The sequence below is a fragment of the Dreissena polymorpha genome, chromosome 5 (assembly GCF_020536995.1).
Source record: "Dreissena polymorpha isolate Duluth1 chromosome 5, UMN_Dpol_1.0, whole genome shotgun sequence".
Taxonomy (NCBI): Eukaryota; Metazoa; Mollusca; class Bivalvia; order Myida; family Dreissenidae; genus Dreissena; species Dreissena polymorpha.
Window position 1 is genome coordinate 99351481 of NC_068359.1, and position 19774 is coordinate 99371254.

The window sequence follows — 19774 nt, forward strand, 5'->3', positions numbered from 1 at the left end:
GCTAACCATTGCATTTTTACACGTGTATATTTAAAAATGTATATTTAAAAATGAACCTAACTTAACCAACGCAAAAAGAAGAAAAATGTTACACGTGATTGCATTACAATATGCAATGTATTCAATGGAATGAACTGTTTTAATTATTTTCGTAAACAAGTAAAGAATTGAAAGTTTTTTTTAATCGTTTCCAGAACGGTGATATGGTTCTTTGTATTGTGTATGGTATTCTTTAAATCCTCGTCAATATTGTACTGTCATATAGATTGATTATTAAAACATTTAAGTATGCGTTATAACAAACAGGATTGCACGTTAAGGAAGGGGATGCCATAGATTCATCACGCATATTGACGAGGCAAATAAACAAAATACACTCATGTTAAAATTTTCCGTCTGCCCCAAACCGCTCGTCTTCGTCGTCATGCTGTGATACACATTGAATTATACATCGTCTTTAGTGTTTTATAGAGGCAGCACAGAATGTGTATGTTCGTTTTTCATTCGCAATGTAAAAACCAACATTAAACTTGGATCGTCAAAGACTCGCGAAGAACGCAGAATAGACACGGTGTCGCTGTGAAACGTAATAATTTTTTACATACGTATTTATTAATTAATCATTATTAACGTAACGGATAGACGTATAAAAGTCAAGCTGCAATACGTATTGTGGAACTATCAAATGGGTCAACATTTTTACTCTTATCTATTTAAAGCAACTATTTTATCGTTCAATTTTTATTGTGATATATTTGATTTATTATTTGACCCATAACAAAGAATATCTAAAAAAACATGAGCAAGTTGTAGACGGTTTTGTAGATAAAAATTTACTACTTAGGCACTTTAGAAAGAAATAATTTGTTGTTTATAAATGTAAAAATGCACTTGTTTGGGGTTTGGGGTAAGTCTTTCTAGTCTTTCAACATATACTTGATAACGATTTCGTTTCCTTAATCAGAATGTTCCTGAGTAGTTTGACGAAGAAAACTGTATTTTAAAAATAGTTGGATTAAAACCTATGTTGGGATGACTTTTATGAAAAATCACCATTATTGTTCAAATGTTTGATAATGTAACAATGTTTTTGCCATAGCTGTTCAACTATTTGTTTAATGAAACAATATATTTGAATTTGCGGTAGAGTTTCCTTCCATAAATTTTAAGCAGACACTTCTAGTGTTGACAGTAATAAATATGACAAATTGATCTAAAATTTATGTTTTTTTAACGGAAAGTCCCATATTATCACTCGAAATGAAAAACGAGTTAACATATATAACATAGCATAACAACCATGTTACCAAATGAGCAAATACAAAATACTACATATGTACTCAGTCTGTTCATTTAAATCCACAAGCTTAGTAAATTACTAAATTCTTGTAAAACTGTTGGTGTAAAATTAGCTTATTGAGTCTCAATATTTATATAGGAATATTTACTGGTAGATGCATATGCAAACATTATGTGTATACAAAAGATATAACTAGATCAATCAATTACAACAATCACTCGATTGACGTCACTTATTTTTTTCAAAAAGGACTTTTCAGCAAATTCCTATTCCAATGAAATTTACGATGAATGCAGGGAGTTGCAAACGTTAAAACGTTACAAAACAATATGGTTGTAATCATCTAGAGGCACATGTACATGCATGTTAGCATTATTTGGTCCGACTGGACTATAATCATCGGCCTGTTCAGATCTACTGCATTTATGTTGGTGATATTTTTTCCCAACGCATTTGCGCCATCAATCGAAATGTGCGAGTACTGGTCATTGCATATCAAGCCGCTGTCGTGATCAGCCGTACTTGCTCCGAACGTTATGTGATTGTAGACGTGCATTTTTGTTCCGTGAACGTATCACCGTCAGCACCGCTAATGCCTCTTTCATATGAACATGGACCGTCGACCGTATCAACGATTCCTTGTTCATTCAATGGACGTATGCGACAAAACGGGTGACAAAGATCTTCCTCACCGACAGCAACTTTGGCGACCGATTTCGAAGAACCGTTCGGCTCAATCTTCGACCGCAACTTTTGCGAGGCATCTCTGTCGTCTTGTGTGAGCGCGTAGTTGTACGTGCCTGGTGGTACAGCAACTGCATATTTCACGCTCCCCTTTGTGATGTGAGGTATGTTGGACAATGCCTGACAATCGTAGTCGTTATCGACATTGCCTTGCATAGCTATGTTTTCACTACGCGAACGCCTTCTTACTCTGTTAGCGTTATTTGCAGTTACTTTGGTCGATTTTAATGACCTGTTAATTCTAAAATAGAAATCCAGAGTTTGCTTGTAATTGAAGTACACGCAGTTAAAAGCAATTATGTAAATATGCGAATACTCAAAAGAACTGAAGAAGAAATTATACAAATCGCGGCGATGTTTTAAAGAAAGGAACTTGCTCCTGCTTAAATCTGAACTCACCGTTTATACCTGATGACTAATAAACTACCAACAACAATCAATGCGGCGACGACAAAAGATGATGCAGATGCAACGTACACGATGACCGATAAACTCGTCTTTGCTTTCTCTGCGAACATATTACATTTACATATTTTGTAAAACGCTATGAATTTTTTTTTCTAGTAGATGTCACAATGCAAGGATTTATTTGTTTGATTAGAGCAGAATAATATATTGTATATTTAGGCCTTTAAGAATCTGTTACGTGATTTAAAGATAAATAAATACGAAAACGTACCATGGGTAGTGTTCCGATAACCGGATGATTCGGGATATTTTCCATTTGAAGTCGAGTGTTGCAATGACTGTGATGTCGGTTCGGTGTTAGTCGCAACAGAGGAACACTTGCGTCGGTTGAATTTGTATAAATGGTGGTTGCATTTATGATAAGATCCGGATCAGCAAGCGTTGTGGTAGAATTTGCTGAAGTTGATGTTGCAGCGCTAGTCACAAATGAAGTTGTCGTACTATGTGTGATCGAATCCGAACCTGTACACCACATACGTGTTCCATTCTCTGCGTCATATTTTAAAATTTGCATTAGAATTATATCAAAGCATGTTCATAAAAATCAAATATTGAGCTAATCATGCATGAAACCGTTACAAACGGATATCTTGGTGAAAAAACATGGATTGCTAAAAACAATATGCGTGATTCTTTCCAGTCGACATTAATTTTCATTTTCATTAATGCTTACCTTCAATTTATTACAGACGAATCGAATTGTAAAATTAATAAACGCATTGGGTCCCTTATGATGGTATAACTATGGCGACTTTTTATATGTTTATTTGCGCAAGTATTAACTTTTCAACTAAATCGATTTCGAGCTTTCCTGTATCTATGTTTCTTTAAACCTTAGTTTTCGAAACATTATTAACGATGCCATTTGATAAGTTAGCAAATCCAAAATACAGCTCATATACTTTTTAAAACGCATACTCCATATTAAATATATTACCTGTTACGTTAATACTCAACCAAAGACGTTGAAAGATCTCGTCGAAATGGATGGTGATATTCGAAATATCCGCATATGAATTGCCACTATAAATGATGTTTGTACTATTAAGTTTATTGAACACAAAATTATCCAACATTAATACACTGTTTGAAACATGACAAGCGGCAATTTTGCCATGACAAAAGTTTGTGAAGAAGTCTTGAACAGTCAGTTCTGTCGATCCATTGATCACACATCTGCATGTTCCGTTCTCTGATGAACGCATCATAACAATATGATGTAGGTCATCGCTGTTAAGTACATAAAAGTTAACTCCACAAGGATCTGTGATGATTTGTCCTGAAACATTAATACATGCTATTTGAATATATAAGTACAAAATTATAAATCATACAAAAGTGTATATACATTTAAAATCACGTGTATTGAGATGCTTTGGGTACAATGCACAGCGGAATGACCGCTAACGATCGCGTTGTGAGTTAAAATGTGTACCTAAAAGGCACTTGAATCGAACACCGATTTTTAGTGGATCCATTTCGTAATGCCGCAATATACACGATTGTTGAAAGGAACATGTCTGGAGTATATCATTGATGTATCCACCATATATACCATTGGTTATGTCATTAGTTTGGCTGCGAAAAGTTTCCAAACAGTCCGTACATTGGCTTTTGCTATTGCTCGTGGTTTCAAACAGTATACGTGTAACAATCATGAATCCAACTTTGCAATTTATAGTGTAAGTCTTACAATGCTTCGACAAAGTCACACAGTCATCGGTTGATTTGAAGACATTGGAGCTGTGAACTGTAAAATAAATGGATAGTAAAAGCAGTCTTCGAACTAAACTTTATATACAGTGCTATCTGTTTTGTTAAGAGATCATACTTACCGGTGACCAGAAATCCAGCAAAACCAAAAACCAAAATCAACATTATTCCGATACAATTCTCAAATTCAACTGATGTTAAATGTTTATCTTTTAAAATGAATTTGACATGCTTTCAGTTTCAAGAGGTGTGACGCTTATCCTGGGCTCTAAATCTTCCAGGTGAACACCCTCAATATATTTACACATGCTTTATTTATTGAGAAGGAAAACATGTGAAGATGATTTGAACGTTAACTTAATGTTAGCAAATAAAGTGAGTACAAAAATCACTTAAATTTCATCATAATAAGACACTTTGAACAGAAGCTTTGGATATACATGTAATATCTAATATCAAAGCTTAAAAAAACGATCAGTTTTAAAGGAGCAATTTCGTTTTAAAACGAAATTATCAAAGAGAGCATTTTTTAGCATAAGTGAACAACAGACATTTTCACTTTATTTTTAATGTATGTTTGCGACTACCTTTTTTATCAGCTATCATTCGTACAGGTAGTTTAAAAAGATGTTCACACACTCGTGTAATAACGAATTTAGCAATATTTTTCTGATGATTAATATGTAGCTGCAGTTTATTTTATAATATTATTTAAGTTGTGATTGTCACTCCTCGCGATCAATGGTCAAACCGCGTTTACCTATGAGACAATCGTGACAGATGAGCACCTTTACTTCCGATTCAGATATTTAATGCAGGGCAAATGGCACGAATACAATCGGCACACTAGTTGCTGGCAGGACGAGCTTTTTGTCTCCACCTCAACCTTCGACTTCATGGCTTGTAAGCGAAAAGAACTGGATCACAGAGACGGTATAATAGTACTCATCAAAGCATCATGCTTTCCGAGCCATTCCTCTGATGATTGTGACCAAAATTAGGGTTTGCAAATAAATAATTATTAATTTCATGCTTCATAATCTCCAGTTTTGTGACACAATATCAAGTTTTGTGTCGGAATTCCGCAACGAATGATTGTTTATTGGGTAAAACTTGTTACAAGTTGGGAGAGGACGTATAGTGTAAATGCTTTTGAGGTAACTGATAGCAGTTAAAACAATTGAACGTTGAAAAACATATTCTTTAAGTCGTATGTTTATTGTTTCAATTTAAGTTCGTAGCCATTTTGTGGGTTTGTCTCCTTTTATAATACAAAAGAATCAATATACATGTCATGTTTGACAGATTGTTCAGGAACGCAATATAGACGCAGTTGTGACGCTTTTTTAACATAGCAAATGCGCAAATGAGTGGTATGGGCATTATTGGGACGCGTACAGAATTACGGCGAACCGTCCTGTAACTGAAAGTCCAAAGTTGTAAAGAACATTATGGCGTTTATGAGTCGAATATTAAATGTTTCCTTTTGAATAACAGTTAGGACGCTTAATCATGCGTCTTTAAAGAAAACATTTAAATATGAACAGTTATTTAATTTTCATATTCAAAGTTTACTACTCTCATAGTACTTGATTCAACGGGGTTAATCATGGTATTACTATTAAATTAGGTGCTGCTTATAACCGAAAACAAGTATATATTATTTATATTCCGCTTTATACCCCTGTCAAAACTTTCACTCATGTGGTATATTTTCCCACGTGGGTAGGTACATTTAAATGTTATATGGGACAGAATGATCGTGTATTCTACGTTAAACGTGTTAACCATGGTGGCAAATATAGTAGCACGACATTTTACAATACAATTTTTTTCTAAGTCCATTACAATTTAAACCGTCATCGGCAAATGTTGTATTAAACATACTATTCTACGTACGCCTTACATAGAAAAAATAAATCCTGTACATTTACGCACTTGGGCAGGATTCGTCTAGCCAGGTAATGTCAACAAATATTAAGCACTTATTTTGTTTCCCTTCATTTACAATACGATAGAGAACCAAACACGGTAATTATTAGCCGTTAGTTTCAAGACAAAAACGATAAACTTGATCAAATAAATATTCCCCTAGTTGTTAAAATGTTATTTCAGGAATAACATTGTGGTGAGGTTTCTAATACGTACATTTTTATGGACACTTTCACGTGTTATAGGTCGTAACTCTGACATATGAAGTTAAAACGCAGGATTTATTCAATTGAGAGTAACCCTAGTATCACAATAATTAAATAGATGTAAATGTAATCGTGATGTTTTACAATATGGTAATATAACATCAACAGTTAATGTATGTAAGAACAAATATTACAAATTGATAATGTTCATGCATTTTGTTATAAACCCACACAAAGACACGAATAAAATTCATTTGGCATTACCTTTGGATTGATGTCAAGATATTTATAAATACTTTATAGTATATTCATAATTTTCATAATGCTTGGTGTTTACTGTTTGATTTAAAATATGACATTTACTATCTGGTATATCATCCGTAAAGCGCTAGAAGTTTAAATTATTCTTAATTACATAAATAAAATTAAAGTAAACGATACGACTTTGTAACAAATACACGTTCGATTCTGAAAATACTCGGAAGTAGGCGCATAGTTCGCTTATCGTGTTTTGTGTCTGGAGGTTGATCTCACTTTTTGACGATGCTGCGAAGCATCGTCTAAGTTATCATATCATAGAAAAAATTCTGCACAATGGCAACCTATGTAAAAGACCGAGCCAGTCCGATTGAGATAGCTCGATTTTTCTAATCGGCATACCTCGCTGATTATCATTGATAAATGTATAGGACGCTCAGCTATAAATAGGACAGCATATTCTGGGAAAAGATTTAATAATAGTTTGAAAACGTTAATTTTAAATCAGTTATACTCAATCCATTATATGTTTATAGATCAATGCAACAACTATGCATTTTCTGTATTGTATTTGACCTTTGTCGTGATTCAGTAAATACATTGCGAATTAAAACGTGTATAATTAACTTTCAACGCGATCATGAGTGTAAAGAAAACGAATTATTTCGAACCTGTCATTTGTAAACGTTGTAGCGACTTTGGTATATAAACAGCATAATAGCCGTATCATATCTGTGATACTCGCTCTTCTGGGTGCTTTCTCATTTTGCATATTTTATAAACTTTTCAAACATAAATTACAGAGCCACATCAGTGCACATACTATGTTGGACAATTCATTCGATTGTTGGATATTGTCTGCTGTTTTAAACACATATTAGATCATATCGCGGAGATTTAGTTAACCTTACCATGTGTTCATGGGCGAACTCACGTATTCAAGTGCTCTTACGACTATGTGCTCATACCCACTTTCGATCGGGAATCATCATGAAAGTATTGCCGTACTTAACGAACAAACATGCCTAAGCTCATTGAATAAGAGAAAAAGAACAATAATCAAAAGAGAAAAAGTTTAGCACACGAGATTGTGAAATCACGTCCGTTCACATAACATCATTAACTTAGGAAAAGAAACAACGAAATATAAAGTTTGGTATGATATACATGTGAAATGTAAGAGCATGGTGTAATTAAAGAGCATGTCAAGTTTTGAATGTATATGCTGAAACGTAATGTTATAACCCACAAACGTTTTACTGTAACAGACAGTTTTTTAAGATAAGTGGTACAGAAAATACACGTCGAATACCTTTTTAAAGATATTTCTTGTTATATTTGATCGAGAATGTAACCCGCCTCCCAGTTTCGCTGAAAGGATCAAGTTCCCCACGGGAACTACTTCCCCGTACCCCCATTGTTTTTCGTACCCTACATTTTTGGTACTCAATTTTTTTCGTACCCAATTTATTTCGTACCCAAATTTTTGCTGCTCGTAACCAAATTTTTTTTCGTACCCAATTTTTTTCCTACCCAAATTTTTTTCGTAACCAAATCTTTTTACGTACTTAATTTATTTTTGGCATGATTGTTGTACCCAAAATTTTCGTACCCAATTTTTTTCCTACCCAAAATTTTCGTAACCACATACACAATTGTGGTGATGTAGATAAACTTAAATAGATGCTTTTATATCAATCCTGTTCAAAAGCATCGTCACACCAGTACTGTCAGAACTTTGATTTCAAATAAGGAATACAGTGGTGACCGTGCATGTACATGAATTGCGTACGGAACACTATATTACAGCACAACATGGTTGTCATCATCGCAAGTCACATGCGCATTAAAGTTAGCATTATTTGGTCCGATATGACAATAATCACCGGTCGCTTCAGATCTACCTGCATTTATGTTGACGACATTATAATACCGCCCATCACCCGATGCATCGATGCCATCAATCGAAATGTGCGAGTACTCATCAGAGCATATTACACCGTTTTCGTTATGACACGCATTTTCTCCACGTCCGAGCATGATGCGATTGTAGACGTGCATTGATTGTTCAAGGTTATGTTGACCTTCAGCACCACGAACAATATCATCTGTACATGAATTGTCCATCGTTGCCCCGATTTCCTGTTTATTTAATAGACGTAAGATGAAATACGGATTTTAAATACCTTCTTCGTCATCTGCGAGTTTAACTTTTGATTTCGATGAGCCAGTTTGCTCTGACATCGACCCCGAGGCAGACCTGTTAAAATATATGAAGGGATAGCTGTATACGCTTGATGGAATTGGCATCGCATACTCTACGCTACCCCTTGCGATGCGTGGTATGTGTGCTACGGTCTGACATCCGTAATCGCTGTCGATAGCATCTTGCATCGACACATTTTGTAAACCTAAGGAGTCCATTGAGTTCAAACGCATGGGATTATTTGCAGGTGAAATGGGCGATGTATCAGCCTCTTTTCTTCTGACATTGATTCAATCATAATTATATTAATGTGGATATTGTGTTATTAAAATTTAATTATATATATAATCTTTTCGGTTAATATATTTTAAAATAATACAATACGACCTCGAAAAATTCATCGTCAATTATCGCAGAAATCATAAACACACCTTCTACGTCTAGCGACTACTATGCCAGTGATTACAAACACGAAGACGAAGGCAAACGATCCACCGGTTACGAATAAAATCACGGATGAACCACCACCTACTGCCTCTAAAATGGAATACTAGTAATTGGCTTCAATAACTAAACAAGATTTACAACTGTTCACGTACTGTTGACTGATAAAAGAACCTTGTTCATAATGTCCCTGACGTTTCAATTGTAAATACAGTACTCTTATGTTATACTGCGGTACCAGAAAATGAAGAAAAAAGAGAGTAACATTTTTGGCCGCCCAGCCCAGTTGGTAGAAATCTGAACCTAAAATCAGAGGTTTGCAGGTTCGAGCCGACCGTACAACTTGTTTGGGATTGGTCATGAAATCTTTCTACACCCGTTCTCCCTACCTCTGATTAAGTTGACATTTGTCAGTTTCTGGCAACAGTGTGTACATGTAGTACTGGTAAACCAGCTTTCCTAGAAACGTGTGAGTTGGTTTCACTGACCGAAGTGATATTAAACCGTTTAGTCGTATTTAAGCATGTGACCCAGGAAAATAATAACATCAATTTTCTTATCAAAGTACCACCAAAGACCGTCACCTATCAAATATTCGTATCATTTGATTTCCTCGAACGATATTAAAGATGCTAACTATTCAAAGATTTTTAAGTTCTTAACATCTATATATTCACTGGACCGGAACAATTCCAACAATTTTAAAATAGGGTAGCATCATAGAGATGATTTCATGTAAAATGTGGCTTTCAGTTTTGAACGAAAATGATTACGACGGACGCCATCAAACGGGCATCACGGAATACAAATACAAAAACTAACGGTGAATAAAACTTGTGCTTTGGTAAGTAAAACATAAACATACCAAATATTGAAGTGTTGTATTTGGAGCTTGCATTTGTCCGTGTCTCTGTGTAAGTGACCGTGGTAGACGAAAGCGCAAGGGTGGATGATCCCATTTCGGTTTCATATATTGGCAGTAGTGTGGGTGTTTGGTCGTCAACAACTCAGAGTCTTTGCACGATATTTTAGTATCATTGCCTGTGAACATTCATTCTTATGAACTATCAAGACAGAACAAATAAGAGAAAAAAAAATTAATATATATATTACTTTATACATATAACCGTACACATTATTACCTTTTACGTTTACACTCAACCAAAGGCGTCGGAAGTTGTTATCAAAAATAATCATAAGAAATGAGACATTCGCATGATCATAATCGCTATGAAGGGTGTTGGAATTATTTGACTTGTCGTAGACTACGTCACTAAGCCACAGGTGACTGTTAGATAGCGTATACGGTCCATCAATTGTCTTTGCAAAACGTGTGAAATAATCTTGAATTTTCAGTTCCGTCGATCCTTGAATTATACAACTGCATACTTTATAATTATGTTTGATATAACTTCTTTCGACAATGTGTATTTGTTGGCCGATATTCAGAGCATATGATTGGCCGCCACAAGCGTAAAGAATGCTTATATCTGAAAACAAAAGTTGGTAATTATTCTCAAGTCGGTGTCAACTTGATAAATAATAATGTAGACAAATATTGACGTACGTGTGTATTATAAAGCCAGACAATCTCGTTTAACACGTACCTGGTACACACATATATTTAATGCTGATGATAAAAGGAGCCGTCGGTTCGATTAATGGCCGCAACAAAAACCAATTCCAAAAGGAAATCCTTTCCAGTAAAATGTTCATGTAGAAATCATAGCTACCACCTGATACGTTGAGGAGTTGTTTGTTTCGCTGGACCAAACACTTTGGACATGTATTACCATTTTCATTGTTAGTTTTTGCGAATAAAAATTGTGTCACCATAATGAATCGGTCTCCACATGTTATGTTAAAAATATTACACTGATTTTTGCCTGAAATGATAACACATTCTTCCTCAGGAGTTCCAACCCTGACTGTTAAGTCGCAAACTTATGAAGAAAAGGAATAACACCTACATCATATATATTAACACAATACAATGTTAAGACTCAATCACGCATTCTCAATTAGTTCCTTCGTAAAAAACCGACATATACAAACATGCGGCGTCTCGATTTGCCTGTATGTTACTCGACATTATATATACTGTATGTTACGGCAGTGCTGCGTTTGTTCTAATGAATCTATTTTAGGTTAAACAGCTGGGTTAAAATATACCTAGATAATACCAATACGAGTAAATGGAAATCATTCTACCAGAAAATCCTAAAAACATATGGTGACTCCTTACTCTTTGAATATAACATCAGCAATACTATCTTACATGAAATTGCAAACGAAAACATATTTCTGTCTGATGTTCTATCAGCACGGAGTGATGTCACTCATAACCTAGAAACCCAAACCAGCAGTAAAACTATTTTATGGAACAATAAAGACATAACTTCAAACAATAAGACGTTTTTCTATAAAGATTGGTTTGAACGAAGCATTAAATATGTCGACCAATTATATGACTACAGAATTAAGGATTTCTACTCTTTTGATGATATATGCTACATATACGGAATACCTTCAAATAATTTTCTGAAGTACTACACACTAATCAAAAGCATACCCATACATATTAAATCTGAAATCAATACAATTAATACACCATGTACTCAAACAACATTAGTAGAAAACATACTTGGAAGAAAAAACAAAACGAATAAAATATTTTACACACTACAAATTAAAAACCCTACAGAAAACTCCAAAACCCAAAATAAATGGCAAGTCCTTTTCGGAGAACATGAACTTAATTGGAAACACATATTTACCATGCCATATAAAGCAACTATTGAAAGCACACTGAAAATTTTTCAATATAAATACATCCATAGAATTATAGCTACAAATAAATATCTCTTTAAATGCAAATTATCTAACTCAAATCTGTGCGACTTCTGCGGTGAAAACATCGAAACTATAGAACATCTTTTTTGGGAGTGCAAACACAGCCAGCCTATTTGGAATCAATTAGTATCTTTTCTTGAACAACAGCAACTAAACGTTAAACTATCTTTCTTAATTGTAAGTTTCGGAATTTACTCATTGAAATCAATAGACTGTTATAATATTGTAAATTTTATTCTTATATTGATGAAATATTTTATCTTTAACATGAAGTACAAAAAACAAGTACCAAATTTTAATTGTTTTGTCAATAGTCTTAAACTAAAAATCCAGATTGAGAAAGAAATAGCCCTCAGTAATGACACAATACAAATCTTTGAAAAAAAATGGAATCGGATTAAATTCCCATAATGTTTGTCCAAATAATACATTTCACTCTAATGTTAGTTTTATCTTTCTTAAATATTTTTGTATATATTTTTTCAATCTTATAAGATCATTGTGAATATATAACAAAACACATAAGTCCAGTATGCTTTTTCCCAACTTTACACAACTCATCATTTTTCATAACTATTCTTCTGTTGTTCTTTTCTTTTCTCTTTAAAAAAATATATAAGCATATCTTGTATAACATGTCTGAACTTTATTGCTTTGTACAATCACTACGTTGTATGATCATATACATGTATACATTTTATGTATTATATTGAATAAAAAAATAAGAAAAAAAAGAATCTATTTTAACCACAACACTATTGGAAAGCTGTTTGGATTCATTATTTTCATACTTTAATAACTTAAAAGGAACAAAAATGAGAACTAATTTACAGTTACACGAAATGTCAAATACTTAAGTGTGTGGCAAATGAAACCGCTGATAATAAATCCAATCATACAAACAAAATACAGCATTTTCGATATCAAAGGTTGAAAGCGTTTTCGTACATGGTAGTTAAATCTCTGTTAACACGAAAGTTGATTTTTTCCCTCTTCGAAACAAAGAGACATAATTATAACTGTCAAGTGCTGAAATCTGTATGTATTTATACGCGCTTGTGTTATCATTCGAGGAAGAAAAACAACTTGCAAATTATAAATTGGTATCTGTAGATAACCACTGCAAAACAGAAGATTTTAAATACATATGCATCCACATGACATGCCAATTGATCAAGTTAAGAGAGTCAACACATCACACTTGACCTTTCGATATAAAAATAAAACAGATGATGAATGTGTATTTTTAAATAGTAATTAAGTGATATCTCTGATATCAAATAATATTTTTGTACTGATTCGCATGGAATAAATCCCCAGTGGCAAGATTGACAAATTAAAAAACGAAAAATCACCTTTGAAGGAAAACAAAACCCAGCATGTTCTTGCTTCCTTTATTTAAAGTTTTGATCACAATTGGCGTTTATCTTCGGACGTGTTTCCGTAGAAGTAGATTCGCAGATACGGAAAGCTCCAAGGACTCCGGCATTCACCGACAGCAATCGGATAACCAGCGAAACGTGAACTAATAGGCGTTCCGACCGGCCAGTTCAATAATCAATAAAATACTCCTAAACAACTTCACATATTTTATCAATATTAAGTTTTATCACATGCTATACCCTGTTTCCCATGTAATACAGCCATTGCATATTTTTTTTATTACACATGTGTAATACAACATTTTTACGCGTTTTCATTGGCTTAGTTTTTGTTTATTGACCAATCGCATTTTGTTATATTGCAGAAATGACGTCACGAAATGTAAACAACATTCGGGATTTATCATTATGTTTGCGTAAATATTTATTTAATTTGCTCATTCAAAAGCTTGTGATAAAATAGATCTGACACTCGTTGTCATATCATACCATATTTTATTAAACTCGTCCAGGAAATTCGTTAGTAAGCTCGCCAAAGGCTAATCTGGCAAATTATGGTCTTCATTTCGACCGTTCTACGATGTCCCTACGTAAAAACGCTTTAATGTGTTTACTGCCGCGACATTCAAGATCATACTACGACGCTTCGCAGAGCTTTTACTGCGCTTTTACTACGATAATGAAGATCTCTCCACGATGCTTCTACAACGCTCTTTTTACGACTTTACACCGATTCTTGTTGGCCACCATCCCGCTACGCTTGTTTTGAGCATGTTCAAAATAAGCGTGGCGAAAGCGTATAGCTCTCCGATCATAAAGACTCTACCGCGATCATACTGCGCTTATGAAGGCTCCACTACGTTTCTCCTGCGATCGGCCACGTTATCGGCCACGCTTTGATCGTAGTAGAAGCGGCGGCTATGTGTGAACGGGGGTAAATAAAAAAGGCAGCGTACGATAAACTTCTCAAGACATTGACTCAATGTGTTTAGTTTTACACACGTTGTTTAATATCTTCTTGTACGTTAAATTGGAAGTCTCACACGTCTTGTTACAGATGTATATTTTGAGACAGTTTTTATGTTACTTTTCTTCATTTTCTCATCACAAATCCACTGTTTGCAATGCTAATGACATCTAAATCAGATGGTTTACAATGGCGTCCGTGAAATCATATTACCGATCCTTTGGTCATCTTTATTTTTACAGCATGTCATTATTATATCAATTTTAACACGCATGGTCTTTTCTAAGTTTCATGTTTGAATTGTACTAGGCTTATACATAAAAATACATATGATTATTTGTTTGCTTTCTGATTCTATTAGTTTTGTAATCGGTAAAATCTTCAGAAAGTGGAGGCAATAAAGGTTTGTATGTTAAACGATAATATTGGGAGCCTATGCAGCACCGATTGTAACCACCGTACTTGAATCATCGGTATTTGTTTCGATTCCCAGTTCCGTGAAAAGGCGTGAGCGAAGAAATGGATAACAAAGTACTTCTTTGATGCGTGGCATCAGCAGAAATATGTGGCTGTGGCTGTGTTAATTCATGGTTGTTATGACACTGCGTTCTCAACACTCTAAAAGGAGATCACAGTCTGATGTTCATGCTCGTGTTACACACTCGTTTGCATTGCCCGGTTCTCATAAGCCATGAAGTGCATATTAACGTAATGTTCAGGTGATGCAGTTGATTTCTTTGAACCGTTCTTCCTTAAAACGTATAAAGAAATGTATTTCCGAGATAAGTATTAATGATTTTTAGTATAAACACGCGTTCAAATATTAAAACAATAACAATACAAATATGTTGAACTCGCGTGAAATTCCATTGTTTTATGAACAATATTAAGAAAATCATAATTGAGTTTAATATCTCTTTCTCGTATTTCTTTGTCGTTCCTTGAGTGCCAAACGATATCAACCAATGCGAAAAAATGTATATAGCACTTTATGTTTCATTCTTGCTAAGGGCGGTGTTTTGTGAACATTAAACCACACACGAAGTAGTTTATTTAAAACGTTACCTACTGATTTGTTTAGTAAGAAGAGTGTGTGATTATCCGATCCTTTCGGGATTTTTTTTACGGAAGGCTTTTAGATATTGAAATATTTTTTGAAATGTGAGTCAACCTACATGACTAACAGGTAAAGTGTGAGTTTTTCCTTCAATTATATTTATTTTTTATGCAAAGCTATGGGCCTAGTACTTAGAAATTTTCTTTATAATAACCGTTTTTCAGAGTTTTGTTTTAACGAAAGACGTTCAGATATTTAGCTGATTTTAGGTATGTTACTCTACCTACATTACTTACAGACGAAGTGTGAGTTTCGTTTTGGTCTATTTATTTTTGGCGAAGTTATGGGCCTTGGACAATAGCTGCAGTGCGGCTTCAATCTGAAGTGGGGCGCATCGTGTTTCACAAACACAGGTCTTGTACCTTGCTGATTCAGCAGGAATTTGATATATATAACGATCAATAGTACCGCAAACCTGTCTTGGCATGTTAACAGCATTAGATATTAAAAAAGTTAAAACGTTTTGTTATGTAAAATCAAATACGAATTATCAAGAGTAAACGTTGTTATTTGTTATGGAGCTATACGGCGACAATGTGTGGTTATTTATGATTAATACTACGAGGTTATTAAAATTTTTCCTCAGAATGTAAAAACACGAAGAAGAAATGAAAAATAATTACGGTTGATATTGGATTGATGTTAATCTTGCAAAGGGGCATTTGAATGCAAAGTATTGTCTTGTCATGGGGAATTATAATCTGAAGTAATATAATAATCCCTCCTCCACTCACACGGATGCAAAAGTTACGGAGCGGAAACCAAAATTTATGACATGTGACTCTGAACGTTGACATTGACCTTTGACGGAATAGTATTCCTCTCGACAAACGTCTGATCATGGGAGATTATAAACTTTTTATCTAAATTGCTTGACACATGGGAATATACCACAATCAATGCATCTTGTTGTCTATACGATGGTTTCATCGACAACATACTTTGGCTTTGTTTATTTTAACAATAATGTTCATTACCACTTTAAGTAGGACCAGAAAATGACATCAGGATTACATACACATTAATACCAGAAAAAATATTAGATCAGAAACAATATATTTTACATTAAATCAATTTCATATGCATATGTTTTGTAAAAAAGTCATTTTAGTAATAATGTTATTATTATAAGGTTAAACACATCGTTAAATGTAGCCCTATGCTAGAGGAAGAAAAACTGGCAGTCAATGACTCTAAATGCTGGTATTATGACCTTAACTTATGTTCCTAAGGAAAACTATACCTACGACCACAATCACCACGACGATGACGCCTGCGACAGACCAAGAAACCACATACATAAGTACCAATGTACTTGCATTCGCTGAATTTGAAAAAAGGGCATTGTATTTTTCGGCGTAGCTGTTTAACGTCACTTTTGACCTTAGATGACCTTCATCATGATAGATCCGAAATGAATAAACCCGCATTGTTCATTGGCTAATAATACACAAATCACCGTAAACATTGGTAGTCTGGTTCCCAGACTGAAACATTGGATGCATATCATTTGAACTGAAAATGAAATATGAATATATTGTAAATTACATGTAAATTACAATAAATTAAAAACGGTAATGATACAACACATCCTCTAAACATTACATCGAAACGTTTCTCCTTAGTTTACGAAGCAGTTTAGCATTAATCACATGTCTGTACAATTAAAATAATCTATTGTTTACATGCCGTAGCGGCCACACTAAACACTACAAAAACAGGGTAGATTGCACCGGTACGCAGTTGTTTATCACTATCGACAAAGCGGGGGTTTGGGGCGGTAGCCCGCGATACTAAGGAAATATATAGGTGTTGGAAATATATCTGTTTTGATTTATGATAACCCATATTTGCGTTTATTAGTGTAAATATGTTTCTTTGTGCTTTGTTTCGTTCATTTTTTATATAAAGTTCTGTTTTTCTGCAAAAAATTCATATCACTATGATGCTTGCAATATTGAGTATTATATGTTCAAATTCTACTAACATCTATACACATTATAACACATTATCTTTCATTTCATTCCAACATTATGTTCATAGTTTTTCAGTGGCGAATATGTTTTCTTTTCCTATTGAAACTAATGTATTACTCGTTCAATTATGAAAACCTAGTCATTACAATACTTATTGACAATAAAACATACAATTTCACCTCTTCTTGTTCTTCATTTTTATTTGTTAATACATTAAAATATATAATCTCATTATCACTCACTACCTTCATTAAAATACATGGTCGCTTCATTCCATCTCTTTTCACTGGTCGCAAACATTACAACATCAACGCCGTATATCTTTTTAAATATATTTCTTGTTCATATTAAAGTGGTTGAAAGAGAGACTCAAACACACTCTAAATACAATTACGAAAATAAATAAACACAGGAATTGATAAATAAATACATAAATACATAAGTAAATTAAATTGTCATATTAAACATTTATGTAAATAAAGTATCACTTAATCAAAGTTGCAGTGTCCGGTCAAAGAGAGGGTTTTGTTTTCTACAGATGTAAATATTATTACTGTTTCATTATTGGTAATAGTAGAATATACTGTGGCTTGTTGAATGTACAAGCGTTAATGCGCCATTTGTTGATTTGGTTATATTTGTGAGTGGGGCAGTGAAGTGGCTGACCCACTACACCAGATTTGAGTTGCGTTCTCTGCTTCAGAACAGAATTGAAATATATATTTAATGACTGAGACAACACACATAATGTTGATCGTACATTTTTTAGATGCACATGTTTATTAACTATGTTGATACGTTGAAAACAAAATGTTACCTTTTATGTTTACACTTAACCACAGACGCCGGAATATCCCGTCGAAGATGATGCTGACAATGGAGACGTTCGTATGAACAATATAAATGACATTGCCATCCAAACTCGATACACGCTTGGATTTATGTATACTAATTTTGTCAAAAAATGTGAAGAAGTCTTGAATTGTCATTTTGGTCGACCCGTTGATCACACAGCTGCATGCTCCGGATTAATTAGATCGCAGCATAAAGAAAGTATGTGTATCGCTGATGCTCAGGAAAGATGAATTGGTTTCACATGGGTCTTATCTACGGTCCTCTGCAATAAGTAAGTATTTACTAATATTTTTATTTAATATCTATTTAATATTATGCATATGTAGCTGATTTATTACAAAGCAAAACGATTTCTGAGCTTATAAGCTTACCTGGGATACATCTGTAGCTAATGCTTATTTAATTGTCAGGTCCTTTAAACAGTGGTAATGAACATGAATGTCGAAATAAACAAGTCTGAAGTATGTAGTTGATGACACTATCGAATTGTTCACCAGATACATCCATTATGGCATCTTCCCGCGTGTCCAAGCAATTGTCGCATTGTTTACGTGTGTTAGTGTTTGTTTTTCCAAAAACAATTCGTGTTATTATTACAAGTCCATCTCCAAATGTGATATTAGTATTGGAATCCCAACATGAGTCCTTCTATGAAAAGGTCAAACATGCATCGCTGGCTTCGTATATATTCGAGCTGTGAACTAAAATGTGAAGGAAACAAAACGTATATAAGAGACACATGCTCTATCTCAAAGACTTTTATTCAAAGTGTTATCAAACTAATGTTATTTCACTGTCATTAGAGTATTCCAAAAATTGTTCATGATAATATTTGCAGATCATTCTTACCACAGAGAAGTAAACCAAACGAAAAAAATACACGAACAAAACATTCTTCCACTACATTTCCATCTTATATAATACACTTTACTTCTATTATGTATAAAACATGTTTTCGTGTTACGATAATTATAGGTTATAAGACGTTTTACTGTACAATACGGAGATATATTTGGACGAGCATACAGTTTGACGTCATATTGGACGAGCCGTTAGGCGAGTCCAATATGACTTCAAACTGTGTGCGAGTCCAAATATATCCCGTATTGTACAGATTAAACGTCTAATAAGCTTTTTATTCTATATCCCTTTCTTCAGCTCTTTGTATCATTTTCATGTTGATTTTAAAATGCTTTAATTGCATCTATGCTATTTTCAAGACAAGCGCCCATGTGAGTCGATTATAGTACATTCAGATACTTTTTCTCGGTAACGGCTTTTATCGTTATAAAACAATTGCTTAGTGCACTTGTACTCAACTGTCCAATATGGAAAAAATACGGACTTTTGGGA

At 34.0% G+C, this 19774-nt stretch overlaps 3 long non-coding RNA genes across 3 annotated transcripts; all 3 read right to left on the reverse strand.

Moving 5' to 3' along the window:
• Nucleotides 1–1482: 1482 nt before the first annotated feature.
• Nucleotides 1483–2998, reverse strand: LOC127880746 (uncharacterized). The gene is made up of 3 exons (XR_008049723.1): nt 2724–2998; nt 2444–2552; nt 1483–2285 (listed from the first exon to the last, which is right to left on the reverse strand). It is a non-coding gene; the product is annotated as an uncharacterized LOC127880746 (long non-coding RNA).
• A 467-nt stretch (nt 2999–3465) lies between these two features.
• LOC127880973 (uncharacterized) lies at nt 3466–4410 on the reverse strand. The gene is made up of 3 exons (XR_008049836.1): nt 4348–4410; nt 3948–4262; nt 3466–3791 (listed from the first exon to the last, which is right to left on the reverse strand). It is a non-coding gene; the product is annotated as an uncharacterized LOC127880973 (long non-coding RNA).
• A 4348-nt stretch (nt 4411–8758) lies between these two features.
• On the reverse strand, nt 8759–13107 carry LOC127832033 (uncharacterized). The gene is made up of 4 exons (XR_008026636.1): nt 12978–13107; nt 10414–10761; nt 10137–10312; nt 8759–8881 (listed from the first exon to the last, which is right to left on the reverse strand). It is a non-coding gene; the product is annotated as an uncharacterized LOC127832033 (long non-coding RNA).
• Nucleotides 13108–19774: the final 6667 nt, after the last annotated feature.